This window comes from Ischnura elegans, chromosome 6 (genome assembly GCF_921293095.1).
Source record: "Ischnura elegans chromosome 6, ioIscEleg1.1, whole genome shotgun sequence".
NCBI classification, from domain to species: domain Eukaryota; kingdom Metazoa; phylum Arthropoda; class Insecta; order Odonata; family Coenagrionidae; genus Ischnura; species Ischnura elegans.
Genome location: NC_060251.1, coordinates 84236241 through 84254567, shown reverse-complemented (window position 1 = coordinate 84254567; position 18327 = coordinate 84236241).

Sequence of the window (18327 nt, the reverse complement as noted above, 5' to 3'; positions counted from 1 at the left end):
GCGAATATTAACAGAGGAGATTATTTATGATCACAGATACATACCCTCAACCCAGATCGCCCCTTGAATAAATGATGTTTTACTCAGTGTGCGTTAGGTTTTGCTTGCACTATTACATTTTTTTATTGAGTGTAAGATTAATTACGTTATAGAAACGGTACAATTTACTTAAAGTCTTCCGATATATTTCCATGCATTTATAACCCTCGATTAATATGCTTTCACATTTGATTTTCATTAAAAAATATATCAAGAGAAGTCGGAATATTGCGCCTTTTTTCAATTTATATTTTGATGTTGCATTAACATTAACAATCACTACGGTTGAAGCTGAACGTTTTCATCGTAAATTAGAATCATATAAAAGTGTAAGTTTGGCTTTGATACGAATTATTTCCTATGCATTCATTCTGATATCTTCAAAAAGTAGAAGATTAATACCAAAGTTATTTTCAATCACGTAATTTGTAAAAAAAACTCAGTTCAGAAATTTACATTACACATTAAGTAACGTGCAAAAAACAAGAGAACTGATTTAACCACATACTCGAGAGAAATGTATGCACTAAAATTAAAATAGTACTTACTATACATATTTAGTAACATGAAAAAAAGAAGAAGATGACAGCTAATATTCTCGTCAGACATAAATTGGTTAACTAGAATTACGAGTATACTTCCAATGACTATGTCATAGACGAGCTTCCCAGGGAGAGTTTCCCCGCGTGTCTGCCTAATCAGGTCCTCCAGATAGCACCGATCTCTTATCCATTTCTGTTTGCACGATACCAATATAATGGTCACGCGACGCTAGAGCTCCGGTGTCACACGAACCTAGTGGACTATTTAGGGACATATCTCCGCGCCAACGTTTACGTCTCACTCTATCAATCGCCCTTATCATTTGATTTCCTCGTGCAGGGCCCAGCATTAGCGCACAATTCCGGTCGCTCCAATTAGCTTGTAATGAGCCCTTTTACTCTCATATCGACCAACCGTTCTCATTGTGCCAGAGCTCATTGCTACCAGTTGTCACTTCCTGCTACGACACCTCAGTAGTTTCTCGGCAGTCAAAACCTCCGTGTCCAAATAATGCATGAGACATCATTAACCGGTGGGATGTGTAGACACCCCGAGACAAGTATGATATAATTTAGCTCATATTTTATCTATTTTTGAGTACCCTCCTAAATATATTCAAATGTTTTATTTTCATTTCTCTTTTATAGATATTCATGATCTGTTTGCAAAATAAATTGTTTTCCTCCTAGGGTGTTCAAACACCCCTCTGCACAAAAGAAGCTATGGAAATGCAAAATTGCTCTATTTTTATATCTTTTTATAGTGTTTCTCATATAGACGATTTTTAAAAATTAGTTATTTCTTAAACTATGACATATATTTTGAGGATTTTACGCTTCGGCTCTGAAAATAAATTAACTTTGGGTGATGCTCAGTACATCATCCATTATATTTTTGAAATGAAGGTTGATTGAATTACTTTTAATTGTCAACTTAAATAACGTTGTAGTTCTGAGACAATATTTTGAAAAACAAATTGATTACTGGAATGGGGCAGTATCTGAAGAGCTAAGTACGTTAGGAAAAAGTCTTAATTTCGCAAGGGCCAGTAAACGAAAGGATTATTGCTTTTTGCCTTATTTTAATCGCAATTTATCATAAATCTTCATCTTATGTGGTGTAAACTTTAAAAAAAATACCATTATTTAAATGGGCATCTAGCTGTAAATACTCATTGTCAGAGTTATTATTCATAGGTTAATTTTATTTGAAAAATCTCACAATTATCAAAATTTTATTAGCCTGGATAAAAGTGCATTACATTTCATTATATCTGAAATTTCAATAGTACTACCCCTTAATTTGACTTCGGCATCTTATAGAATACATTTTCACAATATTAAAAACATTAAGTTACAATATTTGGAAGATGTAAATATAACTGTTTTTCTATATTTGTAAATTCACTGGAAATAATAAAATTGGAACTAAGCAATTACATGCGGTCATGAGCGTGTAAAGAATAGTTGACCACCGATCTGTGAGCCAAATGAAGTCATCAGAATTTCTTCGATACGCAAAAGGTAGTGCTTTGAGCTGCACTATTTTTAAGGTTGGATTGAAACGATAAATTATCAGAGACATTTTTTGAATCCGCGATGGTTATGGGAATTCCTTTTTCTGCCGAGCAAGAAAAGACTTTAATAAATGCCAGGCCGAACTTCGTTTCATTTACTTATCATTTGTCAACGGCTGTTTTCCTAACACCCCCCGCCACACGCCTGTTGAGGCGGCTGGCTGGTAAGTATGTGTATTTAGATTCATGAAGAAATCTCCCGGTATTTGTCTTTGCTTCAAGTTGCTCACTTGAGGGGATGAGAAGCCTAGGTGTTTAAGTGATTTTTTTTATGAAGAGAATTTAGTACAGCATATTTGTTATAAGAAATTTGATCAACTAGATGTTAAGCGGTGATATTTGATTTCCACACGATATCAGTACAGAAAAGAGTCTCACTCGTATCCCTTGGTCATCAAGTTTTTGTGTATTTCTTTTATCAATGTCTATACCTGGCTCTGTTAAGAAAAATCAAGGAGATTACATTGAGGAGGCCCAATTATATCCCACAGAAGGTTGATTTCTGTTGCCACTTCAGTCGCATTTAAATCTGTTTTCAAAAATGTCCGCGGCGAGGTGATGAGTGCAATGCGATCCACTTTTTTCCATTATTTTGCAGTATTATGTTTGTAATTGCATGGAATAGCATTGGAAAGTTATGAATTTGATAAATAACATCGTTATGAATCTAAATTTTGGCTGAATCCCCGAATTATACTTCCCTTACTTATCCCTCTTATTATTTATTTCTATTCCCTCACTTATTTCCCCGTGAAATTCGGATCAATTTGTTCGTCAGCGACGCGAGTGGCGACTTTTGTAAACCCATTTAAATGCGCGTTGTTTGGCAACACATTTAGAGGTGGACTTGAAGATCCTCTTTTGTAATATTCGTGAGAAAAATAATCAACTGTACTCTTCCTCGTTTCTGATCCCGTCAATTGTTCTCGTATCCTCTTTTGCCTTATCCCGTACATAGTTTTTCCCGCCATTCCTCTTCCTCGATTTAACCTTCCAACTTACCGCTCCCCCTTGTCCGAGTACAACCCTACTCCGCCTTACCCTCCTCCCACCCTTCCACTCCTCCCTCATATTTCATCCGTCTGCGGTGAAATGGGATTCTGGCCGACATGCGTCCCTCGCCGATCCCCTCCCACTACACTTCCACGTTTCTCACACCATTCGACCGCCCTTGCCCACTCTCAAACCCCCGACTCCTCTCCTTTACTCCCCACCCCACAAACACGCCATCCCTTCATTTCTCCGACAACGGTCGACGACGGTGCTTCCATCTCTTGAGCGAAAGAGGAAATGGGAAAAGCGGTGCGAACCAGATATTCGATAAATAATCGATTAAGATGGTCGACAAGGATGATAAGGGTCCGCCCATTACATATATGTACATGCGATACCATTCACGTGCGCTGTATAGATGCGTGCATCAATATTTGAATGCGTATTGATAAATATACCCGCTTTTGATGCTTCAAAGTTCTTCGAAGTGGGGAAGGAAGTTTTGTACGGCGGAAAATAAGAAGGCTGTTCTGTTGTGACAACAAGTGTGATGGGAGTAGTTTTATTTTTCAAGGGTGATTCTCTGTCAATTTTGGTGAGGAACCTTATTTTTTTATATACTTGGAAAAGTCTATTAAAAACCTGTTCTATGGAAGAAAGCTGTCGTGCAATTGCAAGGAAATAATTATGCTATTCGTTGCCTTGAATTCTGGTTTGTTTGGAAGTAAATTTTCTTTGCTTTTTTGCTTTATATTCCGTGGATGGAATTTGGTTGTGATACAAAATACAACCTTAGAAAAACTTTAGAAGATATTTACAAGAGGTAACTGGCGGGAAATAAATGGATCTTTCACGGAAAAATTTCTTTCTGGATTGAAAAATTCTTTCAATAGTAATAGCCATAAATTTATTTTATACATTTAATGCATTTTCATGATGAATTTATCAGATTTTAAAACATATGGCTGCAGTATGAGGCATGAGACGGTATCATGCTCGTGCTGCTGCGTTACCCGATCAAAAATACATAAGAGTATTGTAATTATCTCAAGAGTTCTGAATACCTTCTAAGACATCAGGTGTTCTCCTACATGTATTCAAATATTCGAACTTATATGACCTCTCCATATATTTACTAAATACATTAATCAGAGGTGAAAAAAGTCTCTCTCCACGAAAGGTCTTCAAATAAATCCCTTTTAACTTTATCTATGAGAATATATCGCCTATTATCATTATCAATCTCAGCTTATTTTCTTAATCTCATCTATAGCCTGTTAGAATCCTATAATATGAATTTACCTATTTCAATTTCATTTTCTAATTGCCGGGTATGAATAAAGAGATGTTGACAGTTTGATCTCCATAGAAAGTAACATAAGTTAACAGAATCTTTGCTGACTCGTCATTTTTATGTTCTTAAAAAGGATACAAGTTAACCAATGCTATTACAATATAAGTAATTTTATTCATTGTCTTTATAAAAGCCAAGATTTTATTACTTTTACTAAATGTTTCCATTATTAACTGGATCTCTTCGTTAAACTGCTTTATACACTGATGTAATGAAACTAAATCAAATTCTGCTCTCAAAAGAAATATTCCTTAGGTAGTCTCGTGAGGGCATTCATCTTGGTTCAAGAATATTAGATTCGTATTTGCTACTTTGAACAAGTTTCAGTTAACTTGCTCCCTATTAATCATATCCCTATAGCATCGTAAATTACGTCTTCCATTCCTAAGTGCCACAGCATCCTATCGGGATGGGGTAACACAGTGGCATTCAGAGAGATAAAAACGCTGAATGCAAGGTCGGTGCCGGTAAAACGCCGTATATCTTTCCCACAATAATCTACGTGACCGCAATGCTGATCGGTATTCTCGTATGCGGCGGCCGTACACAGCAAGCAAATTATCGACGCGGGGCGGATGTAATTTCACTCTCAGGATCGGAATTTGGCGAAACATCAGCAGGAGGAGAAGTCTCATAACACCATCTTCTACCAAACTCTATATCTCTCTCCTGAATAAGGGGCCCTAAAACTCTCTTTGAATCAAAGTCTAACGAGACATCGTCCCAAAGTTTTCTCCAAGGAATCTCATCCCTCCAATCGACCCTTAAGGACTCAAATATGCCCAATAAATGGGTTCATCAATCCTTCCTCTACCGATTCCTCCAGCGTTCCCGGGCCTATCCCACGCTTACCCTTTCCACACCTACTTCCTACACCTCCCCCTCTCTTTATCCTCTCCAATCAACTTCATTCACCCATCCAATTTAAATTCTATCAATCCCCTTTTAACCCATAGCGTCCCTCCCTTTTTTATATATGTATAACTTTTAGGCGAATTTCGATTCGCACGGGCACGCTCTTAATTTCGGTGTCTCGAAATGGGTTTCCCCCCACATTTTTTCTCCTTCTCAGGATTTTTAGGTGGTAACAAGGGCATTTTTACGGAAATCTTTCATTTTGATGCTTTAGTGAATGGAAAGCTTGAGCAGCGATAATTCCACTAATTGACATATCGTCAACCTTTATCCGCAATTAAGCTCTTCCTTACATATAATTGTCATTTTGGGGGATTTAAACAGTTGACTTACATAACTGTGAAGGAAATATACAAATAATTCAATCTTCCATAATTTTTGACTGCACACTGTAATTAATTGCTCTCTGAATAAGCATGCTTGAAGAAAAACTATTGCTTTTGGAATGAGCATATAATTAGCAATTTTTTTAATGTAAAAAGAAATGATGAATGAGTTAAGATGAGTGAATTTTGCGACCATTCACATTTTAATCGAATATGTAATGAATTTAGGGAAAATAGAACACGAATCTTAAAAAATGAGCAGTGAATCGATTGAAGAGCAATAAAAGATTACGGAGAAACCATCAACGTGGGACAACTCTATAAAAATTGGACACCAGAAATCAACCCATGTAAACGAAAAACAATGGTCAGTAATCGTGCTATCGAATGGATGCAACAGCGTGAAAAATGAACGATCATGGAGAGTTGCCAACCATGGAAAATAGACCACTATTGGCTAGTGTACTAAACAGGCTAGGACGAACTCAGCAGTCATATTTTCGATTACTACCGACATTGCTGACGAGTTAAAGTCTGGTGAACAAATTGAATACCAGATATTAACCCTTGCATATAGACAAAAACAGCGGTTAGTGACAATAACACCGTCGACTGGAAGCATCATCGTGAGCAATGAACGACCATGGAGCACTGGCAACTATCGAATATAGAAGACTATTTAGCTGTAGTACCGAAAAGGACTACTCTCACCATATCAAAACCATTGCTGAGAACGAACTCTGCATTCATATTTTCGCTGATTGCCGACATTTCTGTTAAGTAATTAACTTCAGTCATCGAAAGCCGATCGTCGCAAAGGCTTAAATTTCCCCCGGAACAACCCTATAGTCAGGAAGCAGTGAGGGGTCGAAATCTCCGATTCAAGGCTGAGTGAAGGAAGGGCTGAGTGCGCGCGTGGTAGGAGGGAATCATATGTCGTCGATATCAGGTCATTTTACACCCCAATAGGTAAAATATATTGAAAAAGTACCGGCGAGCGACTAATATAGCCAAAATTCGAAATCCATACATGCATAAAAGAGGAAGGAGAAACCATAAATGATGGCCGATGGTACACAAATGGTATACCTTATATAAACTCAAGTATATGGACAAAAAATGGCAGTTTTTGATAATTATTGACTGGACAGCAACAGCGTAAAAAATGAACGATCATGGAGCACAGACAACCATCGAAAATAGGTGAATATTGGCTATAATACCAAACAGGATTACTCTAATTGTAAACGGAAACCATAGCTGAGAACTCAATCATGAGATATAGTTTCAATAGTTGCCGACATTGCTATACCGTAAAGGAGCAACAGCGTAAACAAAAAAACGATATTGAAGCAGTGACAACTATCAAAATTAGACGACTATTTGGCTAAACTACCAAAAAGGTTTACTCTCTTCAAGCCAAAGCCATTGCTGAGAACGATCTCGGTAGTCATATTTTCGATGATTGCCGACATTGCTCTCGAGCAATTAATTTTAGTCATCGAACGCAGAGCGTCACAAAGGCTAAAATTGCCCCCGGAACAATCCTACTGTCAGGAAGCATCGAAAGGTCGAATTCTCCGATTGAAGGTGGGAGTGGAGGGGAGGAAGGACCGAGTGTCTGCGTGGTGGGTGGGAATCTAATGGAAGATCGCAGGGACGGAGGAAGATGGGAGTGATTTCTGGAAGGCCGTAGGATGAGGGTGCGGTCATCCTAGGGAGGCATACCGGGGGGGGGGGGGGGCGGTTACGGACGTGACCAAACTCCGGAATCGTCCTAAGCCATACCGATCATCCAGACAAAACTCCGATATTGCCCAACCCATCACCCTCCTCCTCCGCTACTAAAACCTTCCGAAATCCTCTCCCGAGGTCCCAACTCGACCCCGAACCCTGTCCACCACAAGTCCTCCGTTCCTTATTCTCCCACCCCCACCTTGTTCCCTCCACTGTTTCACCTCCTTCCTTTTTCACCCCTTCCCACCCGAAAGGGAATACAATCACATCCTTCCTCTTTTTGTGAGGCGGTGGCCTCACACCGGGGTTCCCTTAATGCTCCCCACACGGCACACAGACGTCTACCTCGCCAAATCTCACGGTCCCTTTTGCTCTGTCACTTCTCATCCTGTCCCGCGCCGTTTTCTCTCCCCTTTTCCTCGATTCTGAACCCTTTTCGTCATTATGCTATCCTGACTACTTCCTCATCCCTTCCTTTCTTTATTCACAAGGCGAGTAGTGGGTTGATGGGAATAAATCCTTCTTTGTCCGGTTTTCTTTTTTGTCGCAAGGTTTTTCCCTCTACCCGTTTGTTGCTATTCCAATCAAAGGCATTTTTAATGAAGACAAGGCTATAATTTAAGGATAATTCACTCAGAGAAAAATTCTCAATTTTAAAGATAAATTTTAAGCGGGATACTCTAAAATAAGTATTTTAAAGTAAGTCACAAACCTATTCTCTTGACAACTAACTGGGAAATATGCTGGCCCAACTAAGCGGCATAAAAATTATTCATGTACATGCTTACTGGCTTTATATTAACTGGATGATATTTCATATAATTTTTAAGTCATTGATAGATTGCTTATTTTTATGAGAGAGTCATCTTTATGCTATGCAAATTATAATAAATTTTCCTGTATTAAATGAAAAAATATTGATGTTTCTGATGATAAATATAGATAAGCAATGGTAAAAATATTCAGTCAGTACAGTCTTTCCGCAGTCTCACCAGCAGCAGATGGCTATAAAATTATGAGAAGATCATTAATTGCATGTAATACATTGAATTTTCGAAAATCTCTCTTCACTCTCAAATAACTCTTTTGAAGCTTTTGTGGGTCACTAATCAGGAGTTAAATTCTTATTTGGGTGTATTCTGCCTATTTCTGGAAGCCTCCTTCACTCCAGTATGAGAGGAAAAGCGTGGATGAAAAGGACCAGACGACCAAAAATCATGGTAATTTGTTTCAATAATAATTTGATTAGAAATAAATGGTGTTATTAACAGCAAGTATGTTCCTTAGAAAGTTGATGAGATCAGTTTTATGATATTATTTTTGATCTTTCATTCGTAATTCTTTTCTTACGCTATCTTTTTCGTTGGGAAACTCATTCTTATTCATAACCCGTATGGGAGTTGGTAAGTTGGTTTCTGGCTGTCTCAGCTTGGCCATTAACGCTTTTTAAATATATCTTTTCGTCACGCATACCACCTAACTTCCAGACCCAGTGCCCTTGTTACTTTCTCCCTCCTCGTCCTTCCTGAGGTCACCCTAGTTTTCCCTATGCCTTCAAATACACATATTAGTGAACAGGAGGCATTTATCAGCTTTTACTCGAATTAGGCTGGCAACCGCTATAGTCTTGGAGCTACGTGCTAGGTTGAGATTGCTTGAGACATTAAAAATATACACGCATCTTTCCAAGCGATCCGGAGAATCACCTTATAATTTCATTATGATTGGTACAAAAGGGAGATATTTTTCTAACGGATAATTATATGAATATGGCGGGATCTTTTCGGGATTTCCAACGGGTGAGTTGCTTGAGGAGGAAGTTTCGAAGGCTGCATCTTCCATCGTCCTAACAGCATTTGAGGCAGTCATTGAAACATCGACATACAATGAACTCACCCGGTGGAAAACCCGAGAAGATTTCACCAATGTCATACGCCGGGAAAGAACAAAATCATGTATAACGGAATATGTTTGACCTCCGAACAATAAGAGGCTTTGATAAACTCTAGGTTATACGCATTTAATTTTCTTCATTAATTAATTAATATTTTTTCTATGGCTGATGTCCACACGCATGTAGGTAGATAGTTCGTAGGTTGCCGCAACACCCCCTGCCACACACTTTTGTGGTAGCGTGTACATGCTTATGCAATTCCCCTCAATCCTGAGAGGGAGGTTACCGTAAAAGAGTACAGGATAGTGTCCGCCTGACCCATTACAGCTGCTTCCCTCTCCGCAAGACCTTAGCAAACGTCCTCCTCCGACCTGCGTCCTTCTCCGGCAACATTCTCTCCGAGTCCATCAGGGTCCGGCTTGACCTCTCGCAACCCTATCGCGTCCCCTGCTCCGAAACTCCCGAAGCTCACCGAGTCGTCGACTCATTCGAGCCGCAACCGCCTTCTCCCTCCCCCTTGACCGTCACACTTTGTTCCCCACGTCCCCTGATATTCCCCCGCCCCTGATCCCAAGACTCAACCAGCCCTGGCGGAGGAAATTGCCCGTGCCTCCTCATCCCTCCCTAAACGGTCGTAATTTCTCCCTTCCTCTGCCCCACTTTTGCTTCTTCGCATCATCTCCTAGGGCCCTCATAATTTACACAATTCAGCCTCGGTCTAAATCGAATAATCGATGCAAAGCGTACCCTGTTATCATGCGTGTTCCATACAATGTGTAACCGATGTAACTAAGGCCAACATGATCTATATCCGATATTGAGCATGCAATATTTAAGCCGAAATTTCTAAAAAAAAAAGTAGCCGATAAAATGTTTGCTGGTGTGACAAGCAGATATCTTCTTTGCACCATCTGCTAGGGTCATTATAATTCACACAATTTGACCTCAGTTTAGATGCAATAATCGATATAAAGCATAGCCTCTATCATGCGAGCTCGATACAACTTGTAACTGATGTAAAGAAGGTTGGTATGATGCGTATGCGATGTGAAGTATGCAAAATTTAAGGCGACATATATCTCGAAACAAAGTTTATCCAATGAAATTTTGGCTTGAGTAACGTGCAGAAATCTTCTTCGCATCATCTCTTTGGGTCCTCATAATTTGCACACTTCGACCTCGGCCTAGATCGAATGATCAATGTAAGCATGACCTATATCATGCGTGCTTCCCATAACGTGTAACCAATGAAAAAAAGGCCGATGTGATGCGCATACTATGTTTAATTTTACACATTTATGGCGAACATTACGAATAAACCTAACTCAGGTTTACGCATAGGATGGAAAAAAATTAGGCAGTCGGCGTTTCTGGTTCCTATGGCTATGAATCCCGAAATGTCAGCAATCTTAATTGTTCTTACCCGCACGAAACCCCGGGAGAAGTTCATTCATCAGGTGTTAACGATGTTTAACAATAACCCTATATTGCTTCTCAATACGAGGTGATCAGAGGCAATTACATATTCGTACAGCATGCACTTCAGATATAAATCAGAGATTTTACATCTGAAACACGACATAAGCTCATAGCAAAAGCGCCCCATCATTATAAAATCAACTCTTCAGTAGTAAGAATTCAAAATTGCGAATTGGCTCCGAGTATATTTGACGAAATTTTTTTACGTAAGCGACTTCAATATTCCTATTTTTACTATATTTGGGAATATACATAAAGGATTTTTGCAATCAACGTTTTCGTTATGATCCTACATTTGTTTGAGCGTATATTTAAATAACTCTGAAATATAAATAAATTAGATAAGATAGTACTTCAATCTATTGGTATAGCTGAGCTACATGTACGGTAAAAAGTTTAAGTTTCACATTAGTATCTCCTTTGGGAAGTGGATTTTTATGACGCATGCTTTAACAAGGGCTAGGACGACAAGATCTCAAGAAAGAGAGAGAGACGGGATAGTAACATAACGTGTATTTGGAAGAATTTTGAGTGTCTAAGGTGAAATGGAGTTAAATTTTTTTACGAACTTTCATAGTAAATGAATGTATAATTTCACGCTGAGACTTTTATCTTAAAAATTAATTCAGGGTATATGTATAGCCCCACCAACGCATATATTAGGCTCCCTTCTTCCTCCTTGCTTTCCACTTTAAAAAAATATAATAAAACAGTGGCCCATCCAGACCCTTGATTAACTTTAATCCCCCCTTCATTAATGTCATAATTTCCTTTTTCCGTGAGGGCAGGCCAACATTTTTTTTCCTCGTAAAATTTTTCTCATTTGTGTGGCTTGGAGTATGGCGTGGTGTAGGTTCATGTTTCAGAATTTACATATTCGCAATCGTATCCTCTCTGGAGCAGCAGCATGGGAAGCTACTAGGTCTGCCAAAAACATTAATTCTGAAAATGAAGACCTCTCACACAGCAGAATTCTGCGTCATTCGCGAACATTTACGAACGTCAAATCGTATCAGGAGGAGTTATACGTTTCCCCGAAATTTCTCTTTTGTTGCCCTCCCTGACCAATTCAGGCACCCAACGTCAACGGACCAACGCGAATTAATTACCCTCAGCTCTTCATTTTTTTTAATAAAGGCGATTCGGAGAAGAGAATTTATTGGAATGTATTTCTCCCTGGCCGCTCCCTTTCTTTTGCCAACGGCCAAAAGTGCATTTATTTGAGAGGAGCTTTAATCCACCGCGAATTTTTTTTAATAGTTAATTAATGCGTTCATTGATTTATTTCTCTTTTTTTCATTTTCAAACTGCTTGCCATCCGAACTAGGGATAAATTAAAATGTTTGAGGAATCTTCATATTTGTAATGAAATAGCCATTTCAATCACATCTCTGACCATCGCGATGCTTTTATTTTCCATGTTTCCTAAAATACTCTAGGAATGCATCAATCAATCCAAATGGTTACTGTTAACGGCAATAGAGAGTTAAAATTTTAAAACTTCAAGTGAGAAAAATGTTCATTATCAGCATGAAGAAGGGGGAAATCATGTTTCCTTAATGAATCCATAGTATTTTCATGACTATGCCCTCAACAAATTTGTATTACTGACATGGCCATATATTCTGATACTTTCTCAGTATTTAACATCATTCTCGTCTCTTCTTTCTTGTCTCTTGGCCGTCAACGTAGCTTACGATGTTTAATAACAGGGAAATTGATCGCATGAAAAACGTAATTTACATGAGCCATTACACTGCAATCTTTTACAATTGTACAAGCTAAAATTTCATTTAAACACAGGCAAAGATCAGATTTAGATAGATAGTGAAAAAATGTTGCAACGGATGTCGAATTGCGACAATAAATTTACACTGGTACACACCCTCGTTGAGTTTAAGTTTAAAAGTACCCTATCCCATTTCACAAGTCACCACGTCAAATCATGAGTACTGAATGATGAAATAATTCTTGGAGTATAGGTCATATAAATTAAGAATTATTTTATCATTAATTAAATGACGTCAAGATAAGTGGAAAAAGAAAATCATGAGTACCCTGTTACACCAGCATTCACTCTTGAGTTTGGGATGAGGAAATACTTTCTCTTCTTTTTCGATCGGGTTGACGTCAGATTGCATGACGTTTATCCCTCCACAAATGCCCTATGTTACCTTCAGTTTCGAAATGACTTTCCTGTCTCCATTTCCATTCGAACTGTCAGGTCAATGGCATACATAGGTTCTGTAGGGTAACAAAGAAGAGATAGAACTTATTCGACGACGAACATTGTCCAAATGATGTGAAAGGTCTCCTAAAATTCCATATTCACAGATATTGGTGCTCAAATTTGAGGGTGAAACAATGGAATTAAAATATTGAATAAAAATTCCACCTGTCCTGTACTAATCCTTCCTTATTGAACTTTTTCCTCATTCCGTTTCTATTACTCCCTTTATAAGGATAATGAACCTGAGTCTTTTGTAATTTTTTTCAATTAAAGTTTATTTACTGAATTGGTATCCAGGACTGACCCAGAAAATCTCTCTTTAACAAAATAAACCCGAGTTCTATCCGCTGCGAGTGAAAACTCTTTATCATTTATAGGATCTCATATTTCAAAAAATTTTCCCAAAATATTCAATGTAGTATGTTCATAGGTAATTTCATCGCGAATAAATATTTTTCTAATGCTAAAAGAGAAATTCTCTTTGTATATCTTTTATCGTAATGAGTTGATAAATCCCTATTCAATGCCATATTACACCTTACGTCACTCCCATTAATGGCATTTCGATTTCTGTGTGTCTATTTCTCATAATCAATGCTATATCAGTCAAATTCACTTGCAATCAATTCATTTTTAGTGAAATGTAAGTGTAGCGTTAAACTTTTCTCTTTGAATTCGTATATTTGAAATGCACACAATTAATTTACACACACGAGCATTGTTACAGTTATTATCATTAAGTTCCATGGCTTCCTTCTCGGGTATAATAACGCTTATGAAACTCGCATATTAAATATAATATAATTGATACTTCAAAATGTACCTCGACGCGGTAAATAACATAAAAATATCCAAGGTTGGGCAGAAACACAGGACACAAAAAGATAAAAAATGCTCACTGAACTAAACTTTCGGTGGTATACGTCCACCTTCCTCAAATTTAGGTAGGAGACTCGGTCTTAGTTCAGTGAGTGTTTTCTTTATCTTTTTGTGTCCTTTATTTCTGCCCAACCTGGGATATTTTTATGTTAAATATAACATATAAACACTAATGAAACCAGGTCCTCCCAACCACCCTTACAATACACGTACAACAACAACATATGCGTGCATGGCGCATAAATATTCCTCCTTTTCATCCATATATTCAGGAGGTACTCTCAGCAGTTCCCGTGAAAGAGGCTGGGGCTTACACGGCATATGACTGCCTTTTCCGCGCCCACTTTCTAACTGCACTTCATAAATGTTAATGCGCACGAATTTCAAAAACGTCTCCCTAGTGGATCTTCCCTTCTATCCATGGATAGCAATTTCTTGCCTCACTCCCTCCTCACACTGAGAGCCTTTATAAGTGCTCTTGAGGAGAGCTCATCTACTGCCATACCGCAATATCACGCCTCTTTTGCTATCACAACGCCTACCTACGGAGGACATTAAAAGTAATGCCTTTCCCCCATGGATCCACGTTGGATTGAAACGGCTTGATGCCCCGTCATATCACAATCACCGGAACTAAAAGCTTCAGTTGATGGAGCTGTTGATAAGAGGAGTGCTAGTTTCTCCCAACGGAAAACCTTATATTCCAGGCACTTTAGCGCAGAACTTAGTTGAGCAAGACATTACCATAAATTACTTCAACCATTAATTTTTCCACACCCTAATCTGTTATAGGTCAAATCCTTGCTGCGAGGTGTTTAGGAATCATCTGCGATGGACCATTTATTTGCGCCTTTTTTAATTTGTGGTGCTTTCAGGTGTAAGCCTTACTAGACCTTGCAAATTTCACTTCACTCATCCTATTCATAAGTTTCCTATGTTTCCCTCTAATTTACTTTTGGTATGTTTTACAACGATATGCTAACGTACATCGAAGTGCAATTGTAAAAAAAAATGAATGTTAGAACGATAAAACGAATATAAGACATATTTATCGTCCAAAAAATACAAACAATCATGAGGTCGTCCCAAAACTCCGCTTCATTATTGTATTTAATTATTTCCATTCATGGTTTTACATTTTTCATTCAAAGGCTGACTCAGATGGACTACAGAGTCTATTCTCTTCCACCAACCAAAGGACAAGGATCTCACTTTCTGGTTGACCCTTCTGCAGTCCCGAGCGCAGCGTATCCTATCTTCCTAAAACTACTTCTAACGGCCCCTCCTCCAATAAGAGTATCGAGATCCTGGTAAATGAAAGCATAGGATCTGGATCCATGCCGACAGGAATTATCATTCTTTCAGAAAATTTCAGTATTAACATAAGGAAAACCAATTTTCAGGGTCACTTTAAGAATATAAATATATATACATCAATAGCATTTAAAATAAGCGGAGAACACAATATGGCCGCGTTGTATTGAAGTAGGTACTCTGGCTTAAGAGGAAAATACACCATACGTACATCTACAGACTCAGAACCTAAAAAGTATTTATTTTTTATTTTAGGGGCAGCATAAAGCGTATAATTAAAGCACATTTGTATAAAATAAAAAAATAATTCTAATACGGTAAGAAAGTATACAATGAATTTCAGCTTTGAGGAGAGCATCCGATGAAGAGATATAAATTCCTCTTCACTTCAAATAATTTCTCTAAGGTCATACAGATTATGAGAGTTCTCCACAATACAGATCAAACGCTACAAGATATATCTTTTACGGGGAAGAGTATAGAAAAACTGGAAATAAAATTGATAAACAAAAAGGCACGGAGTGCAAAGTTTTCATTTTGTAAATCCTGGGGTATTCCAGTGTGAGGACAGGACTTCAAAATCTAAAAATAGAACAAAAATGAAGTTAAATACACCATTTTGCCTTCAAAATAAATCAATCGAGTAGATCTACCCTATTATTGCAAAATTTTCTTGTGTTCAATGAATTACTTAGTTGAAGGTAATATTGGGATTCATAGAAACTAGTGTGCAAAGCACATGTACCCGTACTCCTTACCCATTTTGACTCCAGAAAGCAACACGTGCGAAAACATTCACGAAGGTAAAGTATTAAATTTCTCTCGTCACCTTCAAAGTTGGCGACCCATAAGATTGAGAACTAACTTCAATCACGGGCCCACTACCCTCAAATTGAGCCCCCTCCACTTTCTTCCTCTCGCCAGATCCTTCATTAGTCGGTCTTCATACTCCCCCAGGTCTTCCAATCTCGCAGACCCTCAGGGTCAGATCTCAGAGTGGAGGAGCGCTCCCCCTCATAAGATACCCTCGACCCTGGATCGTCCGCCGAAATTATTGTTTGAAGACAGAGTTTGGTGAGTCAGTGGTCATTTCCACCCTTCCATTAGGTCGGTCGTAGTCCTTGGTGGTGGAGTCTGTAATGCCCGGTGCAAATAAACGAGGGACCATTATTGAGGAGAAACGGCGAAATCATAACAATGGCCTCAATCGTTCTTCCCCCAGAGTACATTATATGTTAGTACTCGATGATGCTTGGAAGCGGCGGAATGCTGAACCAGAAATGGAAATTGTATAACTCAATCATGTCTTTCTGCCCTAATTACCGCGGAAAAAATATGATAAATGTGATGTGACGCAAATAAATCTTCCTAGTGCTACCGAAATTTGGAGGTGCCAGCAAGAAGTGGCAATTTAAATTTTCATAATTTTGTAGCACTTCATGAAATTAACATCATATAAAATTACCATTTTAGATACCAATATAGAGTTTTTTATTTTATTAAAAATGAATTATTTGTGGTTTACAATAATTGGTGAAAGGACAAAACAAAATTTATACATTTATGACGGCTTTTATTAAGATCTACGCTCGAGCCGATATATCTGCTGGTGGAGCAGATGTCGATATGATGGCCCGTGGCACAAAGAGGTTTAAGCCATATTCGCTCTTTTTGTGAGCATTACCTTATGTAAATAATGTTTCTTGAGGAAGCGTAGAGTTAACTCAACGCATGAAAAGTATCGAAACTCTTCCAAGCGACCGCTTAATTAAAGACATCACGTGCTTAGAAGGGCTACAATTTATTAAATGCAAGTATAAAAGCTCGGTTTACCTACTTTAAAGGATAAATTTTATTTTACGAAAACTCGCAAAGCTAAAGATTTACTTGTAGTAAGGATATGTAGTACTACGTGAATACGTTGTCTTATTCATGCTTGAAGCACCAAAACAACATCCTCTTCTACTTCAACCAAAAACGATACGGAAGTAACGATACAGACTGAGGAAATAAAAAAGGGAGATAGAGGACCGAAAAAATAAATAAGGATGAGAATTATAAATGAGAAAATATTTGGCTTCGGAAAATAGAAGCATGCAGGGAAATTTGAGCAGGATTTTGCGTACCGCATGAAATACGAGGCCTCATAAACTGGTTGGGTGGAGTCTATTCTTTGGTTATTTGACGATTCTTCGTAAATTTGCACACATTAGTTTTCCTTTCATTTTGCATACCTAAATCAAGCACGAATATATTTGTAAAAATTACTATTATAGATCCATTGCGAGCGATAGAATTCCTGTGGAGCAAGATATAGATGAACCATATCTTATATCCCGTGGGAATGCACATTCCCATCGCTGCTTTTAGTGCACTGAAGATTGATGACACAGGAGTTTCCTGCATCGCAGTTTAATAATCCGTTGGCCCGTTGTCACTGGAAAATACACTTGGCATTCTGTGATCCGATTAAGGGCATGGGTTTGGTTTGGTAAGCTATCGTTTTAACCAAGTAAAGAGATTTTCTCCGAGTACAGGGAATCAGTTTTTCGATTGGTTAAAAAACCAATTGTCCTCTTCTCTGGAAAAACTGAGATCAAAAATCACTCCATTCCCAGAAACGAGTAAAATTTTCGTCTCTTTCGGAAGGGCTAAGGGTAGAGAATGTGCAACGTTTTCCTCGTGTAAAGTAATATAGACTTCATAAAACGATGGAAAGGAAATTATGAGCGAGGTATAATCAAGGAAAATAATTAAACTGGTCAGAAAATCCACATCCTTGATATAAGAAAACAACGAAATCTGGTGTAAAGAGGTTCGCAATGAGGATCAAAACCAGAAGCGATACAATTTGTTGATCAAGAACTAATGTTTCATAAGGTTTCACATTGGCGAAGGGGAGGAAAACCAGGGCTCCATGGGACTAGGCTCATAGAGGGATTCTTTGCGGGGAAATTTGTTGGCTATATTTTCTCAATTTTATTAATCATTAGACTTTGAGTGTGCTATCTGGTAATATGACAGTAAATAAATATAGAATGTGTCCAA